General features: G+C 38.5%; 1 pseudogene; it reads left to right on the forward strand.

Annotated features, from left to right (window-relative positions):
- Positions 1 to 25,818, forward strand: part of Gm3116 (predicted gene 3116) — a 199,362-nt pseudogene that overhangs the window by 14,012 nt on the left and 159,532 nt on the right.

Genomic DNA, 25,818 nt, shown 5'->3' on the forward strand with positions numbered 1-25,818 from the left:
ATCTGATTGTCAGTACAACTGTTTCCCTTGCCATCTTACTTTCTTATGTTCATTGTGCTGTGATAAAATTCTGCCAATAACTTGAATGAGATAAGGATCATTTTGGCTTTTGGCTAAAGGTTATCATCCATCATGCCAGGGAACCCCAAGCTGCAGGAGCTTAAGATGGCTGGTCACATTGAATCCATAATCAGAAGGAACAATGCATGTTATGCTGTTAGTCAGCTCACTTTCTCCACTGTTACCCAGTCCAGTATCATAGCTAGGGAATACTGCCATCAACAGTGGGCATGTATTCCCACCTAAAATACCACAATCAATCCAATACCCTACAGACATGTTCAGAGGCTCACCTTTCAGATAACTCTAGATTTAGTCAAACTGGCAATTAACATTCATGATGATATTGACTAAGGATATACCTGCCAAGTTATTTGTTTACATATATCAGACACTTTACATATCTTGCCCAAACTCAACAATGTCACTTGTCCAAGGTTGCTAAGTGTGGGATTATGGCTGAGGAGTCTGTATTCTAGCCTGAGAGTGCTAAACAACCTCAATTCAAGATTCTAAAAACATTCAAATATAGAAAAAAAAAATAGCAAAGTTTAGACTTGTCTGAGCAGGGAGTAATTATCAGATTGGGAGTAATAAACTGCTCTAAGTTATAAAATAGAACTTTCTTGTTGGCTGTAGCTTCATATATCTGAATTTCCCGTAAGTAAAAGCTGTCAGGAAACTATGAGGAAAAGAGGTGCTACCTGGAGATATTTTTAGAGGCTGGAGTTTGGAGCTTGGGGACATGGCTCAGCAGGTACAGTGCTTACCAACAAATGATGAGGAATGGAATTAACATCCCTAGGACCCACAAAAAAGCCAGGGAGATGTGATGATATTCTTAGAGCCCTGCAGAACATTCTGTTTAGCTAGACTAGACACAAAGATACTGCCTATGTATATAATGAGTCTATAGAGAAAAAGACACCTGAAGTCAACCACAGACTTCCACACACAGGACCACACCTGTGTGAACATCCATGCATATAAGAACATACATGTATATATGAAAAAGAGGAAGGTTAATGTTTCAGATAAAATAACAAAAAACAAATAAATGTCGCTTTTAGTTTAGAAGAAAAGAATCACAATTTTATTCCTCCCTTTGTTGTCTAATTACTCTAGCTAGAACTTCAAGTACAATACTGAATAGACAGTGAGCATGGGTAACCTTGTCTAGTCCCTGATTTTAGTGGGATTGCTTCTAGTTTCAACCATTTAGTTTCATGTTGGCTACTGATTTGCTGTATATTGCTTTTACTATGTTTAGTTATGGGCCTTGAATTCCTGATCTTTCCAAGACTTTTGACATTAAAAAAATGCTGATTTTTTCAAATGATTTTTCAACATCTAATGAAATGATCTTGTGTTTTTTATCTTTGAGTTTGTATATATATTGTATTATGTTGGTGAACAGGTGTGAAGATGTCTAAGAAACTGACTTGGCAAAACTTTTAGAATCCTGGTGGATCTGAAGTCTCTCTAATTTATGGTATAGACATGGTAGAGAGATACAAAGATTAAAGTTCCAACTCTGAGCAACAGCCTGAGCCAGTGTCGTTTACTTTGTGTGTGTTAGTGGTGTGTATGTGTAGGTTAGCGGACAAGAAGTCTGTTCTCTTCCAATATGTATGTTTCAGGAATAGATTCCCGGTCATCAGGCTAGAAGGCAGTGTCTTCACCCACTGAGACATCTCCTGAGCTCAATATTTGCGTTTCTAGTGAGGCAGGACAAATAAATTACCCATCTCTCCTACCTGCCTTTTCCACATGCATCAAAAGTTAATAAAAAAGTTTCTGTGTTCTAATCCATGTCTCTCCTACATGAAGATGTCTCTAAGTCACCTAAAATATTTAATGACACCAGCACTGCCATCCTTTCTTCATTGTATTCACAAAGAGTACATAAAACAAGGACCATAGTTGTGAGTCTTCATGTTTAAAATTTCTCTGCCTCCAATCACTTGCCTTCCTCTTTCAGATTCTGTCCACACATTATTAGCAATGGACATGTACCTGTTTGGGATAATTTGCTTCATTTGTTATTTGTAAGTAGAGTTCAAGAGGCTCCTTTCAGGTCCAGGATTCAGACAAACATTTGCTGTTGGTTGCTTCTGTTGTGTAGATCATGTAAACGTTAATTCATCCTCTTGTGGTGGCCTGTCCACTTACACCTTCCTGATTTCTATTCAGTCCATCAAAGATCACCTTGTTTTGATGCAGTTCACTTTTTCTAAGAGGGTAGAGCCATACTCATCTTTTATGTGAGAGCATAAAAACTGTTTTCAGTAGTATGTGAAGACTGTGGACAAGGTTGAGAAAGGGGGAATAAGAAACTTTTCCATGAAGAAACAAAAGTTTGCCAGACATTAATTATTCAACTGACGATCCTAGCTCAAAAAGATAACCTCCTGAAGTGCACAATGATTTCCTTTGGGGATCTGTCTCAAGGACATACACTTCTGTGCAGCAAGTAGTCTCCAATCAGAACTACATTTACCTGAACATTCTGATAATATTATGAGCAAATCATTTTACTCTTTACTGAATCCTAATTGGTTGCTTGAATTTTACAGAAGATATTGAAATTTCAAAATTTCAAAAAAGCTGGACTCTATCACAAGTAATAAAATAACAGTGCCAGATTACAAACTCACCTCTTCCTGTCCATGATGTCTAAACACAAGTCATTAGGTAAAGCCTTAGCTTAAAAGCCCTGCCATTAGGAACTGATGTTCTTTGATAAAGGAGATGAAGCAAGATTTCACCATACAAGATTTCAGAACACAATGGTCAGCTAAATCAAAAGAGAAACTAAAGCTGCCTTGGAAATTCTGGTATGAAGTATTTTATATGGGTTTGTGGGAAGTTGGGGTGGACAAAGAGATGCCTAGTCTGTGTTCTCACTCATGTTCCTTCCTAACAGCAGGCACAGTGTAAATGAAAAACAGCTTCTCATTCCTGCAGATATGTGCCCATGAAGAATTGTATTCCATCAAAGTGTGACCCAGAGTATGTGCTCCTCCTTTATCTTGGGCCCTGTAAGTTATTTTGTGATAACAGCCAGGAAAGCCACAGAAACACCAGCCTTTCACTTTCCTCTGAGTACCTTGTGCCTTCTTCAAAATCATTTTATATTTTGCTTTTAAAACGATCATACACTACACACCTTAGCCTGTGCAGTACGATGCTCTGAGATTTCTGTAGTTCTCTAGAGTCTTTTTGTACATATGAGGCTTGCACTGGTTACCCAGCCCTTTCATTGTTCTGAGGCCAATTGAAACAATGGATTACACATTTCAGTCATGAGTTCCCCAATTTCATCCTTGAGCAGCTCCCAAATTTTCTGGGAGATACTCCTATTTTTTTGATTTACACACATTTATTCTGCCAATTTTCTCTAGCATGTCCTGAATATTGATCACTGTTTGATATACAATTTTAAGCTTACAATTTCAGAGAATAATTTAAGAGAAAGAAGCTCACTGCTATCAACATATATCTTTTATGCTCTCTTATATGCCTAGTATCAGGCTACAAGAACAGAGACTTAAAGATGTAGTCTCTTCCTCTCCTGTATTACCAGAACTAGTAAGAGACTAAAACATGGCTTCTCTGTAACAAGGCCAATATTCTTCTTTTGGCATGTGTATGTGTTACACACATCTGTGCATTCCAAAAATAAAGGCAGATGGCGTGTGCTCTATTCTAGTACTTTTGACTTAGGCCCTTGAGACATTCCCAATTAGTGAAACTGTAACTAGGCTTGCAAGCAACAAGCCCCAGTGATCTTTCTGTCTCAGTCCTTAACAGCCCTGTGTATACAGGCAGGCACACTCCTTGCCTTGAAGGAAATATTTAAAAAGATGTGGCAACTTCCCATGCTAGTGTGGGCCACAGGGCCCCTGCCAGATGATCTCACACTAATAGTCTCTCAGCCCACCAACTCTCCAGCCCCACAGGGTCACAGTGCTCTTACTGGGCCATCTCACTCAGTGGTTCTTCTGTCCATCATGCCACCTTCCCCCCAAAAGTCCCTCTCACTACCACACAATACCCCATGATCAGCCATCACATCATCCAATTACCTGATAGAATCAAGACTCTTAAATCTTATTTAACCAATCAGATTTATTTATAAGTAAAATCACAATTTATAAGATGCTAATACAATAATTTCAGAGCCAATTGATAATGATAAAAAGTTTACCCCAAATAATCTAACCTTATGATACCACAAATACTTGTGACTGGAAAATGCCATGTGGATTCATGTTTGTAGCCATCTTCCTTTGATCTTACTCTGAGATGCTCCTTGTCTCTGCAATTCTTAGCTCCACCTCTCTTTCCCATGTCCAATCACAGACCAATTCTTCACTAATATAATTGGACAGGGAGAATCCTGCGACAACCTTGTTGTTTGCTTCCTCACTTATTTTCTTAAGAGAGTTCATGTTCACCTGTAAACATAGGCCTTCATGTTTCTATAGCAAGTACTTTATGCCACGGTTTTTGCTTTTACACCTTAAAAGTAATAAGACTATATATAACAACATGCCAACAAAATTTTGCTTGGATTCTTGGGGCATGGAACACACTGTGTTATTCATGCCTGCTTTGGCCTCCAGAGTGCTACAACTAAAGAAACAGGCCACAATGTCTGGTGTTTGCCAGAGTTTTGAAGGTATTTCTCTTATTTGTTTTCTCACCCATATACATGGAGAAATGGACACTAGAGATATTAATTTTTGAATTGAACATTATTTAAAGATCAAAGTGGCTAGATAAATAATAAAATGGTGTGAAAAGGCCTAAGAAATTATAATATTTTGTGTTTATTCAATTTTGCATATGTTTGCATATTATATGTGCATATATATGTATATATATTAAAGTTATACTACTTTGAAGGACAATGCATACCCACAAATAAAACCTATTATTTATCTAACAAAAATCCTAGTTTAGGAAAAGTTTTGAATTATTAGTTAGGGACATCCAAGAGAACACAAACAATACAGGATATAACTGTTGTCATTAGTGGTGCCAGAATTTCAAACCTACTGCAGAAGATACCACAAACTTTCAACACATTACTTGGAAAAATCAATGCAGATCTGAGCTTGAGGCCTTCCTGAGGATTAGCTGCAATAGTGTTGAAAGGAACCATGAAAGATGCCACATAGGAAAGCAGTCACTATCCATATCTGGCTATAATGCTTATATACCACAATAATTACAAATATGGCAAGATATTCCTGAAGGAACAGGAGTGGTATTTATGACTTGCAAGTAATTAACGGCAGCCGGGACTTAGATTGAAGGTCCCAATAGCAGTGAATTCATGTCCTGTTTGCTATGGCAAAACTAGCCATTACGGGGCCTATAGGAAAATTTCCTACAGCCACTTTCTTAAGCCAGTGTAATATCTGACTGTATTCTGAATACTTATCTTCGTGCCTACAGATAGGTTCAGCTCTCAGCCATCCTCAAAAAGGAGTCTTTTTTGGAGGAGGCAGAGACCATTACAGAAGCCATGATTGATGAAAGTGCTGGACCAACCGACCATGGGATGCCTGCCTACAACTAATATATTAATAACACAATTCCAATTCCACCCAAGGTTCAAGAAACTTTGCAGATGAGTAAAAGTATTATAAGATCCAGGCAACAAAATTTAAAAAAAAATCTGCTGTGAGATGGTTTTCCAGAAACTAAAGAAAGAGAAAAATTTTCTGAAAAGAAAGAGAAAAGTTTAAAAATAGGAGTTTGGTTTAGGGATAAGAAGTAATCTGATAAAATTCAGGGGATGGAATGAGAGGTAAATGTAATGAAGGCACATTGTGTGAAATACTCAAAGATGGAATAAACATATGTGAATATGTATTCATATATAAACATAAACATACACACACACACACAAACACTTAATTTGTTTTTTAGTTTTTAGTAATCTTTCAAAAGAACTGATCAAAAAAAAAAAGCTATCAAAAAAAATCAGTGAAGAACTCTGCATACTGAGGCTATCAATTTAACAGGGACCACCAATACAAAACTTAATTGCTGTCAGGCAGCAGGTTAGGTCCAGCTTACCACTGGATAGAAATGTAACTTGTACATCGTTGCCACCAACGATGTAGATGTACTTGCTTCCTGACACCCAGCATTTCATTCCATAACACTTCCAACTTAGACACTGATTTATGGATTACCTTACTTGGGGTGGTAGGAAAAATCTGGATATGGAGTCTTATCTTCACACTAGCTGAGCTTTAAATCCCCAAGTATAGACTAATGGAGCTCAATGTTTTCCTTGACATTCCCCAGTGGCTGTCTATGATCTTTGCTGACCTGAGATACACTGAAAGTTGATGCAACCCTGCTGAAAAGGGAGGAGAGAACTAGTGCCTGAATCAACAACTGGTGTTTAGCCTCAGCAGGCTTCTCTCTAGCCCTCTGATTCCGTACTAAATCTTCAAACTTCCTGGCGGATGTCTTATCTGTTTTTCATTCTTAATGTGAGAATTTGCTGTGATGTTTCAGGGTGCTTTCCCACATAAGGTCTAGCCTTTTCAAGAAGCCAATGTTTTCCCACATGTACTTAGGTGTCATTTAAACAGATTCCATGTACATGGAGTCATCATGGAGTATTCAGAATTAGTATTCATATGGACACTTTCTATGAAAGAGCAGATAACTGTAATCTCTACCCTGGGTGCACTTATAGTGGATTATGATACTGTAGTTGACATCAAAAGACTGGGATGATCTACTTAAAATTAATTCTTTTAAATCCACTGAAATGAAATTAATCTTGTTGTCAAAGTACTCTGTGTTTCCCAGGATGTTAAATTCATAAGCATAGTGTCTTGGGGCGTGGTGGTATTTTTAATTGCCTCTTCTTTACTGAGGTGTGTGTGTGTGTGTGTGTGTGTGTGTGTGTGTGTGTATGTATGTATGTATGTATGTATACAGGCATATAGGTGTGGTTGCCTGTAGAGGCCAGGCCTCAAATTTAGGTGTCTGTTCTCCAGTTATTTTCAGAGACAGATTTTTCTAATTAGTCTGGATCCATTTAAATTTGCCTCTTCTGGCTGACCAGCCAACAGACCATAGGAATCCACTTGTCTCTACCTGTCCAGTGCTTGGATTACAAATGTATACTCGCACACACAAATTTTCACTTGGGTTCTGAGGCTTGGACTCAGATCTTAATTTTGCATGCCACGTCCTTTACAAACCAAGTCATCTCAACCCCCATGACTCAGGGGTTTTGTGTTTCATCTTCAAGCTGTTGTTTTCTTCTATATATTGTTTCTGCTTTGAAGTTTAAAATAATCTGTGGCTCTGATAGATGACTTAATCCCTAGGAAGCTTAGCTTGTTCCCTTCAAAAGCAAGTGTAATGGAGATGTTGACCTCATGTGACCTGTAAAAAGGAGATTCAGAAATGAGCATGCCTCAAAATGCTTCGTGAGTCTTGTGAAGGCACAGTGTGCTGAGCTCTGCTTGTAGAACATATGATCCAATAAGTCAAAGTTGGGTGAAGAATTTACATTTCTAAAGAAGTATCAAGTGATTTTATGGCAGCTGGTCAGGCCCTCACATCAAGAAGCTCTTTGTAACATGTAAGTGGATTCATTCATTTGATGAACTTTGACCAGAGCTAAAATGGTGAACACTATGACTATTATTAAAGCCAGTGGGTGGCATTCACTTAGATAAAGTATTCAGAGGACACAGGCTGTCTGTTTCTTTAATTTGAACTCTGTATATAAAAGAAAGAACAATCATACGATCTCAGTACGCTTTTGAATAAACTGAAAGCTCAGTGGAACAGGTAAACAAACTCTCAGAGTTAAGCAGGCAAGCTCATTAAAGACAATTGGCTCAGAGGACTTGTAGCAGACAAAGGACATATAGCAGAGTCTGGGGAAGATGCTGATGCCTAAAGTAAAGAACTCTAGGCCAAAGTGGGAAGCCCCAGGTGTCCACTTGGCCTATAGTCAAATGGAAAACTGCCAAGCCTGGGAAGGAAACCTAGAAACAAAAAACTCTCCCCACTCTCTTCAGCTTTTAAATAAGAAAAGAAGATCTAAGGAAATTTATCTTCAATAAGAGTAGTGAGCTCCTTATCACAATAGCAGCCAGTGCTGAGGAGAGAAATATATTAAAACAACAAGGCACTATTTCTGTCAAGGAGAGCTTTGTTGTTGTTGCCTCAGTGTGAGCTGCAAGCAAAGAGGAATAATGCTGAGTTGATGGATGCAGGGTAATAATCAAAATGGACCAACCCCACAAGCTGAATGTGGAGTAGTACAGAGTTGATTTGTTTCATGTTAGAGTGGTTCACATGGAGAAAATCCTTCCCTATGTCTGAGAGTATTCAGATACTTTCAGCACTGTTCTGAACCATGTGAAACCACCAAATGCCACAACATGTGTCAGGCATCGCCATCTTGCCTAAGAAATAATTATTTCATATTGTAATATGAGAATGTATCAGAAACTGAGCTATAGCCTATAGATGAATGTGATAGTGATTTTTTTCCTTCAAAGATATTACAAAGAAGGGCTCCTCAGAGATGAAGAGGATGTGCATCAGTTATGAACTCCAGACTTGAGTTTAGTTCAATTCTCCTCATCCATATATGGATAGACACAATCACCTGTAATTCCAGCTCCAGTGGATCCAATGCCTACGGCCCCTAGGGGTATTGTACTCATTTACACACACACACACACACACACACACACACACACACACACACACACAGAATTCAACTACAACAAAAATTTTTAAAAGTTCCCTTAGAGCTGTGCAGCAGTCTTCAAATAATCCTGAATCCCTCATTATTTGTCTTGTTTGATTATAATTTAGGGTATCAAGCACATGCAAGACAGTAGATTCTGTTTGTTGTAAAAAAATAAGATGTTTTAGGCTTTTCTGAGTGGCAAACAAGTACACGGAAACCACCATGAGGATCTATGTGAAGATTGGGCGATAGATTTTTAGGCTTGTCAGTAGAACAAGTGGTATGGTAATTTTTTCCCTACAAGTAATTCTGTCTTTATAATGATTTGGCTACATTTTTGTGTCATCTTATTTGTCTTTTATGAAAAGCTGCAATGACAGAGGGACAAACTTTTATTAACTGACTGTCTTAGTCAGGGTTCCTATTCCTGCACAAACATCATGACCAAGAAGCAAGTTGAGAAGGAAAGGGTTTATTCGGCTTATACTTCCATACTGCTGTTCATCATCAAAGGAAGTCAGGACTGGAACTCAAGAAGGTCAGAAAGCAGGAGCTGGTGCAGAACCCATGGAGGGATGTTCTTTACTGGCTTGCTTCCCCTGGCTTGCTCAGCCTGCTCTCTTATAGAACCAAGACTACCAGCCCAGAGATGGTCCCACCCACAAGGGGCCTTTCCCCCTTGATCACTTATTGAGAAAATGCCTTACAGTTGGATATCATGGAGGATTTTCCTCAAATGAAGCTGCTTTCTCTGTGATAACTCCAGCTGTGTCAAGTTGACATAAAACTAGCCAGTACACTGACTGAGAAACTGAATATTTTGTAGGGATACCTACTAAGCAGGCTAATGTACACATACTATCATGATGTTCTAAGGATCTTTGCTGACAGTTGGTCCACCTCAGATGGACATGGAGACACTGATTTCATGCTGTCCTGGGTATGGACTTCCTCTAAAGTAGATGTTTCTGTGATGTGCTATTATTTCAGACAGACTGTGTGAATGCTGTCTGTTTGTGAGAACAGAAGAAGATACACACATAGGGCTCACATGGCTCCATAAGTTAAGGAGAGCAAAAACATGTACTTCACCATCACTAATATCTGAGTTCTAATATCCTCACTCATAAACTGCCAGGTGTGGCCACATGGTTGTAAGCCCAGAAATGTGCAGGGCAGAGATAGAAGGATCACTGATTTTTCTAGCTTTCAGCTAGTCCAAGGTTCACTCAAAAAACCCTGTCTCAAGAAACAAAGTCAGAGAGTGACAGAGCAGAATGCCTAATATCACTCTCTGAATATTGCACATATGCCCAGGGATGTATCTATTTATACATGTGCATACACTCTCCCAACCCAAGAAACAAAGAGATATGCACATTCATAGGAGAAGAACTTCATATAATAGAAGAGTTATCCCAAGCCACCCTAGAAAGAGATAGTGGAATTTATGTTTAAACAGCCTCTACTTAAGAGTCTAGGATCTGGGTACCCTCTCCATTGAGATGGCTTTCTCCACACCTGCAAACACTAAGACTACGTTGCTACTGTGGATGTACATATGCAAGTGACTGCATCTCCAAGGACACCTAGATGATGCTGAACCACCCTTCCTAGCAGGTATTTTGCAACCCTCTCCCAGACCAAGAAACACTTAATCAAGGAGCCCCAGTGTTTTGGCATTCTGCTTCTCTTTCTCTGACAGGTAGTTGTGTCACAGTTCAGGCATAGAAATTAATGTACCTCTCTTATCCTACATAATATGTCAGCTTGTCAGTGTTCTCTTTTGAAATGGATTTGCCACTTAATAGTTCCTGAAATAATTAGATGACAACTCCATAAATTGGTTTGTCAGTTCTATGTAATTAAAAAAGCCAAATTATCATGTAAGAAAACATAAGATTGTAATTCAAGTGACATTGTGGAGAGATTCACAGAGTCATAGTATTTAAACATTTTAAGTTGTTTAAAACTTACAAAATCAGTGTGAATGTTTATACACATTTTTGTGAAACCTGGAGTCTTCCATTTGGTTGCATTTAAATGTACAGATATTAATGAAAAAATTATATGTTCAGGATGTGATGCTAGGATTTATGCAAGAGATGATAGGTTCTCAACAAATATAGTGCATATATACATATATATATATATATACATATATATATATATGCAACTATTCATGTGTCCATGGGAATGTACATATTATTATTAAATAATTCAATCATTTGCATGTATACATTTATGGTAAATGTATTTTTGTTTATAGATTTAAATATACTTACATGAGTATACTACACTTAAATCAACGTATGTTTTATACACATGCCTACATTTGAGTCTTGGCATGCTGCACTTATCCTTTAAGATAAATTTTAATCATTTAGTTTTTTTAAACTTTTTGATAGCTATTAAAATATATAGACAATGTTAAATACATATACTTCATATTAAAATATTAATTGTCCAATGAGATGTCTTATGTAAATTGTACCAAATTACTGTTAGGTTATATTAACAAAAACCAGTACTACTGCATTGGTAATCATAAAAGACACAACATAGTGATTTATATTTTCCCAACTAAGCATCCATGGCCCTTAGCAACAGTTCTGAGCCCTGATATTAGGAAGCAATTAGGAAGCTTGTCAATTGTACAATGGCAGTGACATCACCTTTGTCCTTGGCTTAGTTATTTTTGTGTCTGTGATAAAGGACACTGACAAAAGTAACTTAATGGAAAATGGGTTTATTTTGTCTCTGCAGTTCTAGGATGATATAGTTCATCATAGTAGAGAAGACATGATAGCAACATGGCACATAATATCCTCAGTTAGGGAACAGAGGCTAAAGAAGTGAGTTGTACAACCTCAAGCTTACCCCAAGGATTCACTTTCCCCATGAGGCTTCACCTCAGTCTTGCCAAACAATACTGCCAACTATGGTCAAAGAATTCAAACACATGATCCTATAGAGGATCATTTTAATTAAAACAATAGCAGGTAGGCTGAAGAGTTGTCTACTCTTTTAGACATACTGAGTTCAATTCCCAGAAAATATATGATGGCTCAAAATCATCAATAATGAGGTCTGGTGCTTTTTTATTGTGTTCTGTCATACATGTAGGAAGAACTCTGCTTACATAATAAATAAATAAATCTTGAAAAACAAAACAAACAAACAAAAATTCTACATAGCCAACAAAGCACATGAAATTTTCCTGAATTAATTATTTTCCCGATGAAACATATACTGATAAGCATGTATCCAGGCTGACCTGTCAATGAATCACAAGCAATATTTGATTTGTTTGCAAGAGTTTTAATTTCAGTGCCTGTAACTCTCTTGTGTGCTGGTGCATGGAAGTGGGCAATACAGAGAAAAATATCACTATAGTTTCTCAGGTGTTGTCCATCTTAATTATTCTGAGACAGAATCTCTCATTGGCCTTATATTCATCTGCTGTGGTGAGGTTTGGCTGTACCACTTTGTGCTCCCTGCTGCCCAGGACTATCTTGGATCTATGAATGGAAAATATGGAAAATACAGATACACACACACACACACACAGAGAGAGAGAGAGAGAGAGAGAGAGAGAGAGAGAGAGAGAGAGAGAGAGAGAGAGAGAGAGAGAGAGTTGATTTTAAAATACCTTGGCTACTTCAAAGGAACTCCTAAAATATCCCCTGCTACCCCAGTCCTAATAGGGGAAGTGACCAGTGGCCAATTACCCAAAAACTCACATGACTGGTTGTCTTTATCTCCTGTTGCTACAGTGTCTCCTTCTTTTGGGGTCTTCCCCATTTTTCTAGAATCTAATAAAAGGAACTCACAATGTCCCATCCATGCCAAACTATTGTCAGCTGGTATCTTTTTTCAGAGATCAAAAACCCATTGGAGACAAGGACCTGCAGATAGAAAACATTAACACCAATTTCCAATGCTGATCAAGGTAGGCCAACTTGAAAGTTAGCCATAGAAATCTGCCTTTATAAGTACAGAGCACTAAGATTGAGAGTTTTGAAAATGGCCTCAGGGGATTGAATTCAGATTCTTATGCCTATAAGGAAAGAACTTACCAGCTGAACTATCACCCTAGTCTGAAAGTCCTTATTGTTCTTTTGTTTTGATTGGCTATGTCTGCCTCCCCATTTCTTCCCCTCCAAGCCCTTTAGAAGCAAGTATACTAGGAATACATAGTAGGTGTGTTACCTGAATGACATTTAGGCTGAGTGCTCTTGTAAACTCATTTCAGAGCACAGGAGAGACAGATGGATCACATTTAGAGATGACACAATTAAGAATGTGTCTGTATCTCAATTGCAATTTTAGAGAACTTGTCTAGGAAGTATGAGACTGTGGGTCCAAAACCTAGTGTTTCTCAAAAGGGACTAGAGAAATCAAAAAGGAAATAAAAGTTATCCAGGTTGTCAGTCTCAATCAAGTCCAGGTCCAGGATGATGATCAGGGCTTAGATTTAAAGAAGACATACCCAGTTTTCACACCTTGGCTCACCTACTACACAGGCATAGGCATAACCCAAGCAGTGTCTGCTCACAATCCAGATATCCAGTTGCCATGTGTTTCAGAATGAAATGCAGTATTTCCAGTTCTTGAAGCTAGGCCTAATCCTTTGCCTGTCTCTAAGTTGTCTGACCACAGGTGAAGGGACATATAAAAGACTTGTTCATAGTTTTCTTGATCAATGACTTGTATGACTTCCTGATTTACACAAGACAATGGAGACAGAAAAATAAATAATAGAAATAACTAAGCACTACTTATCAGTATGTTTGGTGGAATGGGTACTGACAAGGTTAGTATATAGAGTCTGAATTCATTGTCTCTGACTTGAGCTGTCTTTGTTTATCCAAATGTTGGTGAAGTGTGCCTGTAACCTGTATCTGCCCCAGGGATTTAGACAATATGGGGAGCATAATGTCTCCCAGAGACTGGAGCAGGATTTCATTTGCATCATTTTAATTTGGGAGTGCTTAGATGAGATCTCCTTTGTGCTCTGGATTTAGGCAAATCTGAATTTGAACCCTACATGCTACTTGGTAATCTTGTCATCCTGAGCAGAACTTCTTGACTCCAGGTGATAGAGCCTGCATCTGAAATACATTTTATAAAGCGTACATCAGACACATTGGACTGTTCTACATAGACTCCCAGCATCCGTTACAAGGTGGAAGTGCTCAAACAAACAATATTTAAGTACTTTTAAAGTTAATATTGTAACCTTATTGAGTCCCCAAAGTCACTTTTCTTCCTTCAAATTTAAAATGCTAAGAGTGCCTTCATCAGAAACAGGATTTAAAAGGCCACGTGTGGTAGTGCTCATGCATAATTGGAGTACTGGGGAGAAAGACCTATGGTTCCCTGGGGCTCAATGATAGTGTCCTTTTTAAATCCCTGGCCAGTGAGAGCTCTATCTCAATATAATAAACAAGGTAAGTAATGAATGAAAAATGGCATCTGAAGTTGCTCCTCTCCCTCATAGGCACGCACAGACAAGTATACAGCAACAATTACTTGCATATAATCACAGATACAGTAGTGCTGTTCCCATGCCTAGGCATATTTACAAAGGACAGTGACATTTTGTAGATTTTAGAGGAAAAGGTATAAGAAGTACCCATGGCTCCAAGATTGTTGGCTACTCCTCTGCTTAGATTGCTTGAGGATGGATAAGGTACCTCTTATTCTGAGCATGCATAAAAATTACTAAGTGTGTTGCAAGTGTGTTGAGAAGCAAAACAACCACAACGACCACCACCACCACAACAGCAACAGCAAAAAAGCCAGGTAAGCCAGGGATTTCAAAGCAGGTTATAAACTGCTGGCATTTTGTTTAAGTTGATTCCCAGGAAAAGCATCCGATTCTACATTTAAAATAGTATTTGGGTCTTGGCTGATATGTGATTTGGCATGGTATTGGTAGGGTTTAGAATTACATGGTTCCTTCCCTGGGACAGGGCCTGCAGGTGTTGGTAGGCCTCCACATGTTTCTATGGCTCCTGTTGTCATAATGCTTGTTTATATAATACTGCACATATTGTATGTTCCTCTGAGGAATGTCCTCTCTACCAAGGTTAATGATATTATGGTAATTAGAGACAGCGCACATCTGGGAGGCAAAGGTGTGGCTAATGTCTCAGCAAAATGGTAAATGCTAGGATCTTCAGGACAGCTCTTAAGGCTGTGAAAAATAACTCTAAAAACACGGGTCCAAAAATATATACTTTATCAAAAATAAGGATGCAGTATGAATTATATGAGGGGCTTCATGATTCTATAGGAATAAAAGCAGTTGCGCTGTGAGCCAACATGTCAGAAAGATATGATAGAAGGAAATAGGGATTCCAAGAGTGGTGATTTCAGGAGATCCCACACAGCTAAGTAATTTTCTGTTGTTGTTGTTAAAGCTTAGAAAGACAGACAAATTCCTGAGTTCAGGGTGTGCCTGGGAAAAAGTAAGGTTAAGCCCAGGTGTGGTAGAAAAGATAATTTCAGGACAGTGTCCTATTCAGCTAGTTTATTGTCTGTTCTCAACAGAAGCAGGCAGATCTTTGAATTCAGTGAAGGCAGTGTTCAAAGAAAATGTGTTCTTGCTGTCTCTTAAGAATCCTAAGAAACAGGGGGCTGGCTCAGATGATGCTAATTCATAGCATAATCAAAAGAGAACCAGGATAAATTACTAGAGTGATATGTAAAATAAAAGACTAGGTTTATGATCTGCAGGAGATGAGGTATCCAGAGAGTTTTTAGAATAGCAAAAGAGAACTGCTTGGAGAACTTTCTCAAGCAGACCATAAAGAGAAAACTGTTTGGAAAACCCCAGAAAAAAAATAGATCAGGAAAAAGAGCAGAGCAGAGAGAAAGCAGGATGGAAAGCTGTTTTTAGCACAGCACAGGTTGCCAGCTTCAACCTAAGGTTTGATTTTGAGGTCTTAGTTTATACTGCTCCCAGACACTCCTTCCTCAGAACCCCTCTCCAACTTAGGCTAGTTCTTGGTTGGCTGAAGTTATACTAATATGTTGAGCATCTCCCTTAGAGGCATAGAGCCAGAAGTATCAATTATAAGTTTCTCTCCTTGTCTCACCAGGTAATTAATGGCAGATTCTGTCCATTCATTTTTGAGTGGGTTGAGTAGCTAGTCAAAAATCTCAAAATGTTCAATTCTGACTGGTTGACAGAGTTATAAGCTTGTTTTGCAATTTGACTCACTGCTTAGGTAAATTCAAAATAAATTAAAAACAATTAAAAAGTGTGTTCTTTCTCTCAAGTTGGCCTTCAAGTTGCTATATGATCTTGGACAACGTTCAAATTCTGATCCTGCCTTCCAGAATATTTTAGTCATGTACCATAATGCTATAGTTGTACAGTGATGGGATTAATCTCAGAGTTTAGGACATTCTAGGCAAGCACTCCATCAACCAACTGAACCTTTGCCTCTTGATAGAGATTCTCTAAACTTTAGGCACATGGCCAAGATATCAGAATCCCACAAAAGAAGAAAGAAAATTCAAGGAAGTAACAGACTCTGGACCTGCGAGAGAACAAGAATATTGGCTTAACAAAGATCTCAGAAGTATAAAGTAAGTCACTACATGTAAAATTGCCATTATTAGCTGAGACCAGCAACAATCTCCTTAGACAGGTAGAAAAAAAAACAATTACTTGGGACTTGAAATGAGGGACCTATATTCTGTTGTTGATCTTGCCCTTTATTGGCATATATATTTTCAAACCCACTTCAATTTATTTGAGCCATTCAGGCTATATATTAGAAAAATAATGCACTAGATCCAAAGACACAGAAATTATACAATAAAAGCTGGTTGTAAAAAATTAATGATATGCAATTTTTAATAAGCAGCAGGTAAATATGATAAATCACAGGTTGAATAGTGAGAAAGACATGTAATTCCCATTAACTGCCTAGATGTTAGGTGAAAACAAGGACTTGCATTGAAGACCTTAGTAATTTTTCTAAATAGCATTACTGTTTGGTGCTCTTTCTAAACAAAATACCACCCAGGTACCAATTCGTCTGACAACTATGAAAGGAGAGCCGCTTGTCATCATCAGAAAACAAACAAACAAACAACCTTAAGGGGATAGTCAGAAAATTCATTCAGCAAAAAAATACTTAACCAGAAAAAATGAGGACATGAATTTAAATTCCTAGCAGTTAAATAAAATTCTCTGTGCTGGGGCCTGTTCTGTAATGAAACACTAAGGAGGCTGAGAATCTCTGATGCTTACTAGTCAGCCAGGCTAGACAAACCAGTATGCTCCTGGTACAGAGTGACATTCTGACCCAATAATTAATGTAGACAGCTACCGAGGAAGTTTTTCTCCATTGACATTGGCCTGTACGTGCATATGCACAGACATACACACCTATATACATTTGTAAAGTCTTGATAATAGGTTATGTGATCAATTCCCTTATAGATGTTATCAAAGTACAATGAACAAAGAAGAGAAATAGTGAAAACAATTGTCTTTGAATACAACGGACTTGATGATATTAGTTGAGGATGGTTAGTCTACATATTTATGGTAATTCAAAAGATTATTGCTCTGTTTTCAAAATTTCAACTTTCATCTAAATGAAAGTGCTACCCATGGCTAAATCTTTGCTTTTTTACTATTCATGGTAGTATAAGTTTTCAGTATTTGGGTATTTATGTGATATCAGAGTTAGATATAATGCTATAACCATGGAAACCCTACTTTCTCATGTATTTTTTACAGGTGATTTATAAATATTAGAAAATAGGGTCCTTACATATCTCAGTATATATATATATATATATATATATATATATATATATATATATACACACACATAGAGAAAGGGACAAAACTATCTGGTGAAATAAAAATTTACTTAGCTATAAGAGTATGGGGGCAATGGGCTAAGAAGATAGTAAAAACACAGGTAAGTATTTGACTCAAAAGGTATACTTTGGACAAAAACATTGGGTGTGTGCAAGAGGACACTATCATAAGCTATTCACTGTCTTAGGCATAGGATGCCATTTTTCTATTCACAACACTAAAAGATTATGAAGTATTTCCAAAGTAAAATAATCATACTGGAGCATCTATATGCTGTGTAACAGCAAAGTTTAGTATCTCTTTGTTATGCAAACCATTGTTATGCCTGGGCTTGTAAATCTACTATTGCAATGCAAAGTCCAAATGAATCTATTAGATGAAATTCAACACAGTAGCAAAAAAGGCTTCAAGATGAGTACCTTCCAAGACTCAAAAACCCTCCTGCAATAAAGAAAAGGTTCATTTGTGATTATTTCACACATATCACTTGTTTTGTAGTTACTTGTCTAGTTGCTTTCTTCTTGCTCTGATGAATCCTCTTACAAAGGATGCTTTCAGGAGAAAATATTTGTCTGGATCCTAATTACAGGAACTTAGTCCACTGGTCAGATTCACATTCTGGAGCAGAGAGAGAAGGAATCTATATTTGCTAATGTTTTGATGCCTTTCTCCTTTTCATTTAATTCATGGCCCAGCCCGTGAAATGGAGCTGCCAACATTCAGGGTGTGTCCCATTGCAATTCACCAGATAATGTAAATTCCTGACAAGCATGCCCATGGGACAATATATTCCAAGTAATTCCAGATTGACACTCTCTTTGGGATTGAATAAATTTGACAAGACTGACCATCAGAGTGCTTGTTGTGAACACCTGAACTAAAAGAGCATAATACACATTATAATAGAAAATATGTTTGGAAAATGTAGATAACTCCATGGGTAACACGCTTATGGCACAGATGTGAGTACCTGAATGTAATATTCAGAACCAACATAAAAAGTCAGGCATTATATACATGCTTAGAATCTTAGCATGGGGATATGAGGACACCAGGATCTTTGGGGTTTCCTCTCCAGTCACCCTACTCTAATAATGAGTCATGCTTCCAGGTGAAAGTCTGTCTCAAAAAGAAAAAAAAAATGGTATCCAAGTTTAACCGCTAACCCTCATACTTGTACACACGTATACATGTTCACCCCCATATACATGCAGCAGCACCACCTCACACACACATAAAAAGAGAATTTTTAAAAATATTTTTATTATGTATTTTCCTCATTTACAGTTCAAATGTTATCCCAAAAGTCCCCCATACCCTCCCCCTCACTCCCCTACCCACCTACTCCCACTTTTTGGCCCTGGCATTCCCCTGTACTGGGACAAATAAAGTTTGCATGACCAATGGGCCTCTCTTTCCAGTGATGGCCGACTAGGCCATCTTCTGATACAAATGCAGCTAGAGACAAGGGCTCCTGGGTACTGGTTAGTTCATATTGTTGTTCCACCTAAGGGTTGCAGTTCCTTTTAGCTCCTTGGGTACTTTCTCTAGCTCCTCCATTGGGGGCCCTGTGATCCATCCAATAGCTGACTGTGAGCATCCACTTCTGTGTTTGCTAGGCCCCGGCATAGTCTCACAAGAGACAGCTATATCAGGGTCCTTTCAGCAAAAGAAAATATTTTTATGAGACTGGGAGATCTTAACTTTAAAAGTAAATCAAACCTGATTTGAAGCTAGGGGGAAAAAAAAAGCTGTGCAGTGAATGTTAAACTCAAGTAGATGTAAAGCATACAGGGAATCTTGGTTGGGCCTTGGGTGTGGGGGAAAGAGGGGAGTGGGAGAGAACCCAAGTCTGCCAGAGTTCTGGCGCTCTGGGCAGGAGGACACAGGAGGGTTGCTCATGCGTTCCACACAGCCCCGGGTGGGCTTCTGGCTGTGTTAAGCCACTGACCACACACAGCGGGTGGTGGACAAGGGGCAGCCTTAGGTACCAGTTTTTCAGCCTCCAGCATCCCATGCTGGATATGGCAGAGGAGCTGAGAACAGAATAGGGGCCCCGGGGGTGGCACTCCACCCTGGAGATGAAGGGAAGAGAAGGCAGGGGAAGAGGGGGTGCTGCATGGTTCCCAAGTGGGCAAGAGTCCTTGTTCAGATTCATGGCTGGAGTACAGGATGGCCTTCTGGCGGGAGGTTAGACCCCGTTCTTAAGGAGAAAGCCCATCCCATCATTCAAGCACGGCAGGCCTTGATGATCATAGACAGTCTATGGTTTTAGAGCTTTATTGTAGAAAAGCAAGGAGAAAGGAGAGAAGGTAGAAAGAGAGGCCGGCCATGGCCACATGGAGAGATGGGGAAAGGGAGAGAGAGAATAAGGGTTAGAGAGTAAGAAAGGGGAGAGCTTAAGAGAGTGAGGAGGGGCTAAGCAGCCCTGTAACTGTGGTGAGGAGCATACCTGGCTATAGTCAGGTGACTGTGGGGTTGGAGTCGAGCCAGAATGCCAGAAGCTTGGAACATTGTCTGTGTGACTGAGTCACAGAATTATGGACAGGCACCTGATTCTGGGAACATGGTTTGCCTTTCCGTCCCTTGTAGGTTTCTCTATTGGGTCAAAGGAGCAAGCCCCATTCAACCAAAATAGGTTGCCTATCATAGTTCCACAAATCTCCTGCAATGGAGACCAATTTTCAGGATAATGCAATGCTGACATATCAGTCACATGTGAGTTTTAAGATGATGTAGGAATGGATGGTAAAGGAAAATAACAATAGTTTGGTGAGGTGGTGTGGTCAGTAAACTGCTTGCCTTGCAAGCATGAAGTCCTAAGGTTGGCCATCAGAGTCATAATACCAAAGGCACACATAGTGGCGCTGCCCTGCGATCCCAGAACTATACAGGCATTGTCATTTTCAAAGCTGTCCCTGCAGATCCTGCCTAGCACTGTCTAGTAAGAAAGTTCCATGTCAGTTAGACCCACAAATAAGAATGGGTCATAAATCCCTACAATGAGATGCTGATAATATGTAACACTGTATGGCATAAACTAGTTAATGTTAAAAAATAATCTCACCATCTCTGAGACAGCAATGCCAATCTTGCACAAGTTGTAGCTACCCTTCAGTTCCGATGTGTGACTATATATTATATAACTTTACCAAATGTGCTAATGTTTCCACAACAGTCATACATGTGTGTGTGTGTGCAACCACCCCACACACACATCAACTTTTTTGTATGACCTCTTCATGCCTACAAAATTAGCCCCACCTGGATGACTCTTATTCTACCAAGTTTAGCTATCAGCACTTAAAACAGCCTTGGCTGCTTTGAAACACAGCTTTTGTATGATGACCCTTAGGAAGAACTTCTTCAAATACTTCACGTGATTGATGTTGGTCTCTTCTTAGTCACTGGTAATAAACACCAGTTGTCCCAGTAATGTAAAGGTTTCACTTCAGAAGTGCTGCTCTCTTTTTAATCACAGTTGATTCTTCAGACACAGCTGAGTCAAATCACAGATTCTTAATTCAAAGTAGAAAACCAAAAACAATAAATATTCTAAGGAATTTCTCTTTAAAACTTCACAAGTTAGCCTTCGTCTTCTGCATTGTTCTTAACACCTTTATCTTCTAGGATCCCATAAACCAGCTTACTAAGCTTTAAAACCCAAAGGCTAATCAACTCAAAGTTCCAAAGACCTTTTGTAATACTCCCCAAAACACATGGCCAGGTCTGTCAGAGGTATACTACACTCCTGTTACCAATCTCTGTCTTAGTGAGGATTTCCTTTACTGTATTGTAACACCATTACAAAAAATAAAGCAAAACATAAAGAAAAATACCAAACGAAAGCAAAACAAAACAACTTGGAGAGGAATGTGTTTAATTTCCTTACACTTCCAGGCAGTCTATCACTGAGGGAGTTAGGGAAAAGACTTAAGCAGGGAAGGAACCTGGAGTCAGGAATGGATAGAGAGGCCATAGACTAGACAAGAGCTGCATATGTAGCTTGATCAGCCTGATTTCTTATAGAACCCAGGGCCACCTACCCAGGTTTATCTCCTCTGAAAATGGACTGACCTTTTCCATCAAAAACTCATTTTAAGAATGTCGTAATTGTAATCATGGACAGACATGTCTGAATGTCTAAATACTTCCATGAGGCAATATTTGGTGTGATGATGTATCAATTTCTCTCACTGATTTGCTTTGTGAAAAAAGCTACATGGTAAGTCAGTAACACAGAGCTCATATAGGTGCCATTGTTACTGCGAGTTTTAGAGTTGGTGCCTGGCTTTATCACCAATCACAATTCAGGCACATATTCCTTCCTTATAGGCCAACTCAACACACAAATTAATAGTTAAAAACATAAATAATATTTTTATATTTAAACTTTTTTATTTATTAGTTATTGCTGTTCAAAAATTTCATACACTTATGATAGTATTATGTTTATGTTCTCTCCATTATCTTTTAGCCATCCTAATGGATCTCCTATCATTCCTATTACTTCCTTTCCACAGTCATAACTTTTAGTATTGTTTTTTGACTCATTTAATTTAACCATGATTCTCTATGTGACCATTGGATTGGAAATGTCCGTTGGAGGTGGTTGGGGTCATATGTGTGTACATAACTTTCCCAGCTTCCTAAATTTATAAGCAGCACATACTTCAGCCATAAGGAGTAGGGTCCCCTAGTTTCCATATCTGAGTTTTGATGGATTCATCCTTTTGATGACACAGTGCAGACATTTACAAATGCTGAGTTTATGATTGCAATTGCTGTGTCTTGTCCAAAACATAACATATTGCAGCACTTTTCCTCTCTTCTGTCTCTTAAAATCTTTTAATGTGTCCTTTACTCTTTATGGTATATCAAGCACAGTGAGATAAACAGGATGTATGGGAAATAGTCCATGCTTCAAAGATATGGATGCTTAAGGGTAGGAGGCAAATGCCACAAATACATGGTGACTCACTGACTATTGCTGGGAGCATGGAACCATGAAAACTTAAACTGAAATTATTATAGTCCTACTTATCACATGCAAGGGTTCACAGCCTCCAAAAGGACATATATTGCAAGAAAGTTTATTAAATTGGTTTCAATAATCAGTTGGATATTCCAATAATAACTGTTTCACACTGGGAAGATTGAGAACCAGCCTAGTGTTTAGTCCTGAAGGCTGGGTATCTCAGAAGTCTCAGTTGGGTGTTGAAAACATGGGACTCTGGCTGAAGTTAAATTTCACCTTCAGTTAAAAAAAAATTTTAAAAAGGGGTTGGCAGCCCTTAGAATGATTTATGCTTGGCACTGTAATGCATAAAATCTCATTTTCTTCAGTGCATTTGTCACGATCTTTCCAGGCCTATGACTCATGTAGGACAAGTTGTTGTCCCTTAGAAACCTTAGCAAGAGAGAGCTCTTACTGAAACTTTCTCTTCATGGGCGTTAGTCCTGTCACCTTTGACTGATGTTCTCTGCTTTTTCCTTTAACTCCTGCACTGTGATGCCTGCGTCTTCATGCCCAGAAGAAATGAAGCCATAAAACTCAGACCCTCCAGCCAATTAGGATGCATCTGACAAGTTAGGCTTTGTCTTTTGTGACTTATCCTGGGGATGTTGAAAAGACTGCATCTTGTTCTGTTTTACAAACACATACACCCATAGGATTGAAATGCCATGCACTTTGTGGGTTTAAGCATAATATGAATTTATTACACAGAAAAAAAATAGACTCAAGTTTTTTTTTATCATGCTAAGAAGCTTTAAAATTATTTACATTCCTCATTATTATTAGGAATCAGGCCTTTTCTGATATTTCTCTCTACAGTTTTATGGTAAAACTCCATTAAAAATTCATAATTTTAAAGCATCAACTGGTCTTGCATGGAAGATCCATGCATCATGGGAAAGTATGAGGGCTGACTAATCATCCCTTGCCATCTGTATTAGATAAAGTTCTCTAGAGCAGCAGCACTGAAAGAGTGAATACCTAGGTAATGGAATTCATTAAATTGCCTTACCTGATACCAACTGTGTAATTTAATGATGGACATTTGTAGGCTGGAGAGGTTGAGAATCAAGTATCTGCTCTGTCTGCAAGTCTTGATGCTGCAGCAGCTCTAGTATGCAGCTAGGGGCCTTGAGGACTGTTGGTAAATGACTGGTCCTCACGGGAAACCTGCAGCAGATAGACTTTCATGTTACTGGAGCAGGGCAGCAGACGCCTCAGTATGAGATGGATGCACTTGCCCGCAGGCAATGCCGTCACAAAGGCAGCCGTTGCAGTTTTTCTCTGAGCTCCCTTATATTTTGTTTTTTCATAAAGTTGATGCATACTTGGAGAAAGGACTTGCCTCCTCAGTTGATACTTCCAGGATGTACTTTCACAGTCTCACCCAGTGGCACATCAATTAGCTGCTAGGCAAGATGAACCACATTATCTGAGAAGAATATTTGAAAAAAGAGCAAAAATGAGTGCTGAAGAAAATGGATACTTCAAAATGCTTTGGGAAAAAACTGACTAGAATTTACTGTATGGTCATTTTAATACCCAATACATCCAAATCCACCCAAATCCACACCTTCAATGCCATGGTGATTAATACCCACTCTAAAAGTAATTCTCCTTGTAGATAAGAAATCCTTTAAATACCTTTCTATGTCCAAGAACTGCGTGAGTGGTAGCAGAAATATTAAGGCTTCAAGTGTTCTATGGGGCATAGTCCTTCTGCATAAAACATATGATATTATTCTAGGACAAAGACCTGCATTGTTTATGCAGCATGAGTATCCATGGGGAAATATATATATATTTCTAATGCATAGCCTTGGGTAAATATAAACTTTTCTGTTTATAAGATTATGTTAAAACCTTGGAGAATTTGGGAGAAAATGTTCCCAGTAAGCAAACTCTTTTCAAGAAGAAAAAATAGAAAGCCTGTAAGCAGAGTGAAAATAATGTAACCTTGTTTCTCTTGAATCACTAACTCACACTCAGAGACAGAGCTCTATCTTGAGGGGTCTGGATTCAGTGCCCACAGAGAGATATGTATGAAGCATGCATGAGAAGCTGCCAACTGTGTGAAGATCAGAGCAGGTTTCCAGCAACATGAAACATATTTAGAAGGGTAAGTTCCTAAGCATTGATGCAGGACCTTGGAAAGTGATTCTTACATAGACTTAAGTTTTCTATCTTTAGACAGATATATACTGACAGTGTCAGAAAGATTATGGTGCTTTTCAACAATGAACACTGCCTTTGCTTTGAAACAGTCAAGAAAAGCACTCCTGTTTGCAAGATCAGACAGTTTCATGCATAAGCTGGGAAGTTGGTTTAAGAGGTAAAAAATGTGTGCTGTAAAAGCATGAGTGTCTATGTCTGAATTCAAATCCCAGTACTCATAAAACCTGGATATGGACACACACAGATGATGGTGAGACAGGAGGATGGCTGTTTCTTGTTTACTATCAGTGAGAAAATCTATTTCCAAAATATAAGAAATGATTTCCCCAAAGTAAAATGAAATAATGTATAGAATGATACAGCAGGATTCTTGATATATTCCTGTGACCTCCACATACACATGTGCAATAGAGGCACAAACATACACACACACACATGCACATATACTTATATGTCATATAATTATGGGATTACAAATCCATATAGTTATGTACAGTAGTTGGAATGAGGCATTTTTATTTTCATACATTTATGTTTAGACCATATTCATATTCCTGTTACCCTTTCTATACCATCTGCTTCTGATGATATCCTGTCATGTCCCAAATGGTAGCACTAACATTTTCATATCCTTTCTTTTTGAGAGACTGACCCAATGAGTATCATGAAGGTAATTTACAGAAGGATGGATTAGGCCTTACTATAGGAACATGGGAACCTTGCCAGTGGCTATTTCACTTAAGAAAATGCCTTTCACTCCCCTCCAACTATTAAGTTCCTATAGATTCTAAGAGTGCCTGTGTCTGGGTGAGCACTTACTCTGTCATAGGATGTTGAGGGTCCAAGCTTTCATAGATCTTTTGCAGATAATTACAACTGCCATGCAATAAAAAAGAAAAAAGAAAACAATGCAGTGGCCATGCCATTGCTAAATGTTGGTGTCATGCACACTCTCTA

This window comes from Mus musculus, chromosome 1, assembly GCF_000001635.26.
Source record: "Mus musculus strain C57BL/6J chromosome 1, GRCm38.p6 C57BL/6J".
In the NCBI taxonomy this organism is placed as follows: domain Eukaryota; kingdom Metazoa; phylum Chordata; class Mammalia; order Rodentia; family Muridae; genus Mus; species Mus musculus.